This window comes from Phyllostomus discolor, chromosome 5 (genome assembly GCF_004126475.2).
Source record: "Phyllostomus discolor isolate MPI-MPIP mPhyDis1 chromosome 5, mPhyDis1.pri.v3, whole genome shotgun sequence".
NCBI classification, from domain to species: domain Eukaryota; kingdom Metazoa; phylum Chordata; class Mammalia; order Chiroptera; family Phyllostomidae; genus Phyllostomus; species Phyllostomus discolor.
The window spans coordinates 45,944,183-45,953,868 of record NC_040907.2 but is presented as its reverse complement, the minus strand read 5'-3'; positions in this window follow the sequence as shown (position 1 = coordinate 45,953,868).

Below are 9,686 nucleotides of genomic sequence, written 5' to 3'. Positions count from 1 at the left end.
AAGTCAGGCAGCTGTCCGTTAGAAAGAAGAAAAGCTGGCTGATGTAGACTAGGCGAATAACCTAATGAATTAAATTATTAACTATATTTTTAATGTTTTAGGTGCTTCTTCAGAAATTATCAGAAATCTGCTCTAAAATTCTATAATTTTTTAAAAGTCACAGGTGTTGAAATGTTGAGTTACAGCTTTGTAGCTCATGCGAATATGTATTTTTTAATAGTATTCATAAGAATATAGGATAGAGTATTGCATAGCTAAATTATTCTACAGACTGCATGAAATATGCATAAAATTATAAATTTGGGGGAAGTTATTAACCTGGTTAAAGTGAATTTTACAGTATTTTTGTATTTTCGGAATTCCAACTTTTTATTATGTACTTTTAAAACCCAGCTCAAACTAATCATTCATTTCTTAGAAGTACAGAGGTGCTTCAGCAATGAAATTTTCTGAACCCTCTCATGTATTTTTTCCTTCTACAACTGCACTACAAGCCCTTTGAAGCAAAGAATAGATGTAACTTATGTTTTGTATTCCTCACAATCCCCGGGAGTGCGAGCACCCTGATCGTTGGATGAGTTACTTATAGATTAGTGTAGAAGTCCATTTTGAATCAAGCCTCCACGTTCAATGTTATTCTAAGTATCTAGACAATTCTATTCCTTTTACATTATCAATGCCACGAGATTTGCTTTTGTATTTATTTACATGATAGCCTTGAACTATTTCTGCCGTCACATTTTGAAAATTGTTTAAGAGATATATGTATTCTTCTTCTCTGATTAAAACTACAAGCAGAAATGATTAAAGAATAAATATTTGCAGAGAGTACAAGTCTGAATAGCATACAGTGTCCTTGGTATGTATATTGTTTTTCAGATTGAAGTCCTTCATTCAAGTGAGTGAGCATGACTGTATGTCTCCTGTGGACGGGATAGATCAGTGCAGGGACAGAGAGAAGCCGAAGCAGTTAGTGAACAAGAGAGGAGGCACAGTGAGGGTGGAGCTTTGCAAGTTGTCTGCTTTGCTGAATCTTTGCGTGCTCTGAAAGGAGAGGTGGGTAAGGAGCTGGAGAGGTGGGAAAGGTGTCTGAGAGGACTGGAGCTGTGAGAAACAGAGAAGACAATGCCATCTCCCACCCCATCCTGGGGGTGTTAGGAATTGTCTCATTTTTTTTATGATGGTAAATGAAAATAAGCACACAGAGGGAAATGGGAAATTGCTAGCCTTGGAATTTTGCCTATTGGCCTGATATCAGAGCATTTATCCAACTCCTGGTGGGCTCCAAAAGAGATTTAGTATAAAGGAGGCAAGAAATCTGTTATCTTCTGATTTGATGATCTGTAAAAATAAAGTCAGAGTAGATGTTCATATATTTCTGCTTGACATAGAGGTAGCTCCTATACAGAATAAACTTGGTAAGTGACAATACCTTTTAAAATTATATTTTACTTTTATTATCTAAGTAGTAATAGGTAGCATTTATTGACTATCTACTGTGTACCACACTTGATGTTAAGGGCTTTGCAATATTATTATTTTTACTCTTATTTTCACTATGGTTATTAGTAACAACTAAAATTTATTGAATATTTAGCATGTGCAAGGTACTGTTCTAAGAGTTTTACAGGTATTAACTCATCTAATTCTAACAATCCTATGAGGTAAGTGCTATTATTTTCCTCATTTTACAGATGGTGAAACTAAGGCACAGAAAGGTCAAGTAACTTTCCCAAGGTCACACGGCTAGTAAGGCGCAGACCTGAGATGTCATAAAACATCACAATGCTGCTGAAAGAGGTAATGTATGTCATACACCAACTAAATGTCTATCGCATGGTAGATAGCCTAAATTTTTGTCTGCCCCATCTTTCCCCTTGCTCCCTTACTGACTTACTATAAAAGAATGACTTTTTAATTTATATGGAGGACCTATACAAATATTCACCTTACTTCTGTTTTTTTCTTACCATCATTCTTAGGCTTTTGGTAAAGGTACCTATGTATTATGAAACATAATGAAAAGAAAAAATTCCCTTTTCTGAAATGAATACTTCATTCATTTACCTACCTGAAACAGCTTAGTAGCTAAAAAACCACAACTTTATTTATTTTTAAAAATTCTCACTTATTTATTTTTAGGGAGAAGGGAAGGGAGGGACAGAGGGAAACATCCATGTGTGGTTGCCTCTCGTGCGCCCCCTACTGGGGGGGACCCAGCCCACAACCCAGGCATGTGCCCTAGCTGGGAATTGAACTGCTGACCTTTTGGTTTGTATTCTGGCACTCAATCCACTGAGCCACACCAGCCAGGCCAAAAAAAAAAAACAAAAACACCCAAAACCCATAACTTTAAAATATTTATAAAAAGTTATGAAAGACAAGGAAGGAGGGAAAGGAACATGTACTGCTTTAAAACCTCTTAGTTCCCTAGTATTGTGCTAGAAACTTTATGTATGGTTGCTTATTTATTCCTCACAACAACCCTGTAATGTATTGCTTATGGTCCCTATTTTGTGGCCAAGACAGCTGAGGTTAAGAGAAGTCAGGCAGCTTCCTCGTCAGGAAGGGGAGGAGGCCAAGACTACCTCTGATGTCTGCAGTGCTGCCGCCTTCCTCACTCACACAGGAACTGTGTTTTTGGATTATTTGATCCCTGAAAGTTTTAAGCTTGGGAGTTTAAATAAGAAAATGATGATGCTAAATAATTCACTAAGGATGAATTTTACTGGCAAAAATCGCTATTTTATTCCAAACAACTTCCTGAACCACACAGCTGTTTCCTCCTGAGTCCTTGGTGGCTAAATTAAGCAGCATTTGCCTGAATGCTAATCCTTAGATTATGCATCTCTTAATCAATTTGGCCATAATTAGGTTGAGCTTACAAATTGTCATTCCAGGAATAATGATTGTCTTCAAGAGGCAGAAAGAAAAGCATCAGCATCATTCTTTGCTATCTCAGATTCCTGCAACAACACTCGTTGCCTGTGACAGGTGGCCCAGGAAGCGTGGCAAGGGCGAGGTTCTGCGTGCATTCTCACAGGCTGGAGAGCACTGGGCCTATAGTAACGTTGCCATGGGCGCGGGACTTGGCTTAAGGATAGCTTCTGATGTTGTGTTTGCTTCTCTGGCTTGGCTCCTATTTGAGGCAAAGGAATAACATTGATATCATCTTCATTCTGCTACCATAACATTGGTGCTTTGAAAGGTTAATAAACACAATGATTTTCTCAGTTAAGTGTGTCTTCATTTATGTAACGTTTATCTGAGAATGTTAAGGCGTTTTGTAACTATTGCCTCAGTCTACATGTGAGAGACAGGGTAAAGTAATTCTTGCAGCTCTGGCCAATAGCATGTGAGGCTAGTGGTGGGGGACTGTGCTGTGTCATTCCTCATTGCAGCTCTAGGGCCTGGCTCAGGGTGCTTAGTGTGAATATCTATTGCTAAGTCTCTTCTTCCCACCTCAGCTGAGGGTAGGAAACCAGATCTTGTATCGGTCATAGTCAAGGCCAGTTTTCTGCAGACTTATTCCTTCCATTCTTCCCTTTCTTGGCATCACTGACAGTTAAAAAGAAACAAAGTAAACAGAATTAGTCCTTAGCTCAGTACCTCCTAATTCTGTAAGCGAATGAGTTCTTATTGACTGCAATCTCTAACATTTGTGACTTTTCTCTCTTTTTTTTTTACTTAGCTGTCTAAATCTGTAATCACTGCCTGCAGTTTCTAGTCTGTCTGTCTGATAATTTCCAGCCTTCCTGGACTGTCTGCCTAATGCTCAGCTTTGTGCTTTTACTATGCCCCAGTGTGTCAGGGAATCTGAAACTTGTTTTTTTTTCCCCAGTGATTTTATGGGTGTGGATACTGGAGCCCACGCAGACTGAGAAAGATGTAGGTTGATCGCATGCTCACAGAGTTGCTATGAGTGTCCTCTTCCACCATCTCAGTAATTCATTCAAATAGCAGGCATCGTATGCCTCCTTTATCAGGCATTGTTCTAGATGTAAAGGAGACAGAAATGTATATTTTAAAAATTGTTATCTTCAGGGAACTCACCAGAGTAATTGCAATATAGTGTAAGTGCCAATAGGAGCTCTGTGAAGGGAGTGACTCATCCTGCCTGAAGGATACAGGAAAAACTACACAGAGGTGACCTGGGAGGAATAAGTAGGAGACACTATCCCCCAGACGCATCCCCTTGGTGTGTGGGTAGACATTCTGGCCCAGCCCCTCTCCTTCTCCCCACAACATGGGAGAAGTTCCAAGACTAAGTGATATGCTTTGTTTTGGTGTTTGGTAGGCCACTTTGATGACATGGTTTGGAACTATGAAATGTGAACAGTGTCCAATAGATGCCTTTATTACCCAGCCTGTATTTAATGATCTCCCTCTAAGAAGACCACTCTTCTACTCTGTGTCTTCAGAGATAGTCATGGGGCTTAAACTTGAGGAATCAATGCCACTGGCCACTTCCAGTAACAGCTGGAAGACTGAGCTTATGGCCCAATCAGAGCCCATGAGATGTAAGAGAATAACTTCTGGGAAACTCATTTTTTCCTGCTGTGCTTTACCCATGAGAAGATGTAAGGCCTGAGGCTGCCTAAGCCATTTTATAAGGGGGGCTGGAAGAGGCAGTGTTGAGAGAGCTAGAAAGTCTATTCTGGTGATTTTACTTTGGCCCCATATCAAACTGTTCCAGAAGCTAGAACAGTTCCTGGCCTTCTCTGCTATATGAGCTGATGAAGCCTCTCTTTGCTTAGACCCATTTGGGTCCAGTATTCTCTCTTTGTTCACACAGGATTGAAGGATCTAGAAATGTTTATTCAGAAGAGGAAAACATCCAGGAGGAACAGCATTCCAAATATTTGAAGGATGTTGGGTAGAAGAATTACTTGCATATTCTGTGTGTCCCTAATGGGTATCACTGGAATCAGCAGGTAGATGTTTCAGGTGGTCAGATTTCAGATCAATGTAAGTAATAACTCTTTAACTCTTAGGACTCTTTCCCAATGAAAACAGCCAGAGGACTTGATTCAACACTGCATGTAGGGAAAAACCTGAGAGAGCGAGTGGAAGAAATATGCCTGTCCTTGTGCAAAAATCACCCTGAAACAGTCCAAGTCAATTTAGAAGTGGTCTGATCAGTGTATTGAGCTTGCAATACCAGAGCTTTCATTTAGCTTTAGAATTCCTCAAAGTCAAAGAGAATGTGGTTATTTACTGAGGAACTCATTTCTTTAAAGAAACTGTAGGCTGTGACCCACTGCGGGGCATGAAATCGGTTTGGGGATTTGGTATCATCATTTTTTTTTTCATGAAACGTAGCAAGGGCAAGAGTTGTTCTGTGAAACTTTTTATTCTCTTTCATAAATAAAACATATACAATCAGTATAGAGTAACGGTGAAAGCATGAGCTTTGGAGTTGGACTGCAAAGATTAAAAATCTAGGCCTACCACTTAACTGTTATGAGAACGAAATGAGATGAGCACAATACTGGCACATAGTAAGCACTCAACAGATTTTAGCTTCTTTGTTATCATTAGTACTAGATAATTCTTTGAATGTAGAAATTAGCTCCTATGAGACAGAGGAGAAGCCCTATCCTGGTATTTTAGGCTCCTACCTTTTGCCAAACAACCTGAAACTTTATAATTTTGTGTAAAAAATGATCAGGTGTTTCTTGTGTCCTCTGATAGTGTCTGAAGACGTGACATTGCCAATTGTCATCAAAAGCCAATGAAAATAACTGAGATCATCAGGCTGCAAGCAAGCCTTCCCATTAGCCAGAGGGCATCCCTATTTATCTCTGTATCCCTGGCATCTCTAAGGAAACTTGGAAAAATAACTGCTCAAATGTTATTAGACATCTCTAAAATTTGGTCTCGGATCTTTTGATGCTTTTTCTCCTACCTAAATCTCTCTGTCCTTCATTTCACCAAGGAATCTTTCTTGGTTCCTGGAAAGGAGAAAATCTCCCTCCATCCCTCCCAAAGGCCCCTGAACATGCAAGGACCATGTGCCCATACACACGTGTGCACACACATACTCACCCCCCATACATATGTGACACCGTATTAATGATTTCACAATCTTCAGGGATATTGGCTGTTTTTAAGCATCTATGATATATCCTTGTCACTGAACACATGACTTCCCACTTTATCTCCTTCAGAACCCATGGATGAATACCATCTGGTCCTGGTGATTTATTGCACAGAGTCCCTCAAGTTGCGCCATCCCTCTCTCCTCAGAGACCGAAGAATCTCTGTCAAGGCCGTGCTCTGCTTTGCCATAAAATGTGTCCTTGGAACAGGAATTTCCCCATTGTCTTCTCCAATAAATACTCATTCAAAGTGTTCATTTAGCTACTCCTCTCCTTCATCATTCCATTTAATATTCTTCTTTTCCTAATGAAAGTTCTTAACATAACAGATATAGTCACCCTTCTGAAATGCCATGGGCTCTTCATTACTATTATTATTTATCTTGAGGTTTCTACATGTTTTGCCCATTCTTTCTTTGACCTCTGTCAGTTCTCAGCTGATACAATGAGTCCCTATCAGAGTGTGTGGCCTACAAATAATATTCCTTTTTTTAAATAGAGTGCCTTTTTAATAGTTGTTTGTTTTTCTACAATAAAATGAGAGTACATTATGCCTGGGAGATTTGGAAAATTTAGAGAAGTGGGAGAGAGCACAGTTTTATAAAGAATAAAGCGCTGATAACCTTTCACCCAGACGGTACATGTTTCAGGGGCCTACCTTCAGCATTTCCCTCCAAAACACAATCTGCCTGATTTCCTTCTCTCCTGTCTTCATTTTTCTGTGCTGTCTTGTGGGGCTGGTGAGAACCAGCACCTCTTCTGCACCTCACACATGGTTGGGGGTACATTCTTCACTCAGCCTATATGAAGATATTATCAAGTCTGTCCTGCAGGGAGGCCTGGCCCTTTAAGGCTTTGACTGCCGGATGATTTATAGCACTCACCTGCCCAATGCCTCACCTCATTTTCTATATTCATCTAACCCCACTTTCCCAGCAAGTACCAGTGCCTTCCTAGTTTCCCTATCATTTTATCTAATCCCTTTTTTATTCCACTAGCCCTCAGTTTGCTTATATTTTTCTCTCACACATTTGTGTTTCTTACATCTCAGCAAATTTCAAATTAATCTTGTGGTAACTGATCTGTGACTTAGCCCCAGAACCTTCCCTGGTGAACTTTCCTTCTCTGGTGGACCAACCCTGACCCAGGGTCGGGGTCATTGCAAACAGGGCCACGGTGACCTTCAGCCTGCTTCCTCACAGCTTTCCCTGAGGATACCCTGGGGCAGTGGAAGAACATGGGCTTTGGAGTTAGACAATGTGAGTTTGAATCATGGCCTCTCACTATCTGGGCTACGACCGAACCTCACTGAGTTTCTTATTACTCCACCTGCAAAATGGGACAATAACATGGTCTGCTCTCCTATAACACACTGTTAATGTTACTCATCTAACGTGTGTAATGCATTCTGTGTCAGCTATTTGGGGTGCTTCACAGGTAGTAACTCATTTACACAACTAGTTAAAGTCCTAAGCAAGCTTGGGTTACTTGTTCATTTACATGAGTTATTTATTTGTTTCTAATGAAAGTTTTATTATGAAACAATTGCATTAGTGGATGGTAAAATAGGGTTAAGGGCTAGAAACTCTCTGACTTGTAACAATAATTATTTTATATTTTGTGAGATATTCCGCATTGAAGTTTGTGTTAAAAAAGAATGGCTAGGAGTATCACAATGAGTTGAATGGTGCCCACCTCCAGCTCACCCCAAAAGATATGCCCACCTGGCACCTGTGAATAGGACCTCATTTGGAAAAATGGGTTATGCAGATATCATTGAGTTAAGGATCTGGAGACGAGATCACCCTTACTAGCTGGATGGGCCTTAAATCCAGTGGCACATCTTTCTATAAAAGGCAGGAGAGGAAGAGACACACTGAGGGGAAGACCATGTGAAGACAGGGGCAGAGACTGGAGTGATGCAGCTGCAAGCCAAGGGCACCGAGGACTCCTGGCAGCCCCTAGGAGCTGGGAGAGAGGCATGAAATGGATTCTCCCTCAGAGCCTCCAGGAGGAACCAATTCTGCCAACACCTTGATTTTGAACGTCTAGTTTCCAGAACTGTGAGAGAATTAATTTCTGTTATTTCAAGCCTCCCAATTTGTGGTAATTTATTATGGCAGTTGTAGGGGACTAACACAAGTACATTTTGTGGTTGCAAGCCAAGATGATGAATTGAGGGATCAACACAGAACAGAAACAAACGTAAAAGTCACCAAACCATAACAAAGCATTACACCAGATCAAAAGCAACAGGTTTCTACACTTTAAACAGCAGCATAGCTCATAAGTACAAATAGTTAACAGGAGAACATAAGGCAAGTAAGTTAAACCAGCTGCTCAAACGAAGCTGCTGAACAGTGCTCTCCCAGGGATCCCAGCCTTCTGAAGGTGAGGAGCAAACTCCCTATTACAATGGGGTAATGACCAATTGAAATCCACTCGATGCAAAGTTTATTCCCTGCTCATTCAAGTTACATCCAGTAGACAATAAAAATTTGAGTAATAAAAATTCCTGCATGTATTCTACTGCTTTTACTGCGAAACTTAAAAATGAAATGATGCACCCTGACTGGTGTAGCCCAGTTGGCTGGTCATCATGCTGCAGTGTGAATGGTCACTCGTTCAATTCCCAGTCAGGGCACATGCCTGGGTTGTGGGTTCGGCACTGGTTGGGCATGTGCAAGAGGCAACCGATTGGTGATTCTCTCTCACATTGATGTTTCTCTCCCTCTTTCTCTATCCCCTCCCCTCCCCTCTCTACAAATAAGTAAATAAATTCTTTAAAAAATGAAGTAATACAAATACAACTCCTGGCACATTTACGGGGACATATGACTTGCTTAATACATGTCTCCCTTTTCCCTGCAGGAAATAGGAGCTTATCAGCAGACACAAAGCATGTTTTACATTTAATAGATGTTTTAAAAATATCAAGTGTACAAACTATTTCTCTCTTGAATTACTTTGCAACACTGATTACCATGGTGTTTATAACTCAAGTCATCAGACCTTTAATGCACGTTACAAGGTGTAAGAATTTGTAATGGCTAGGGGGTACTATGATATGTATAAGGCTGATTTCTTTAAAATTTGTAAGTTAAAAAGTGTCTTCAAGGAATGATGAGGAGAATGGAACCCAACATGATAAAATGTAACATAGCAGCAAATACTTAAAGATTGTCCTCATGTAATCCTGTGTGTTCATTCATTTGTCCAGTCACTCAGCCCTCTTAGCTAAACATTTCTTGTATGTTCAGTACTGCATTAGGCACCCTAGAACTTAAAAACAATACAGACAAGTCCTGAGGAACACTTGAGATATGACACTTATGTAGCAATTACCAGGAACCTGATCCACAACCCAGGCACGTGCCCTGGCTGGGAATCGAACTGGCAATCTTTGGATTCACAGGCCAGTGCTCAACCCACTGAGCCACACCAGCCAAAGCTGATTCTGAAATAATAGTTGCAGGGCTGTGTGACTTCATGAAACAGACTATGTGGTGACACTAAGGGAAATTTCAAGCAGCATTGGAAAGGCAGAGAAAGGAAAGAAGGCTTCTTGGGTGAGGACTTTTAAAT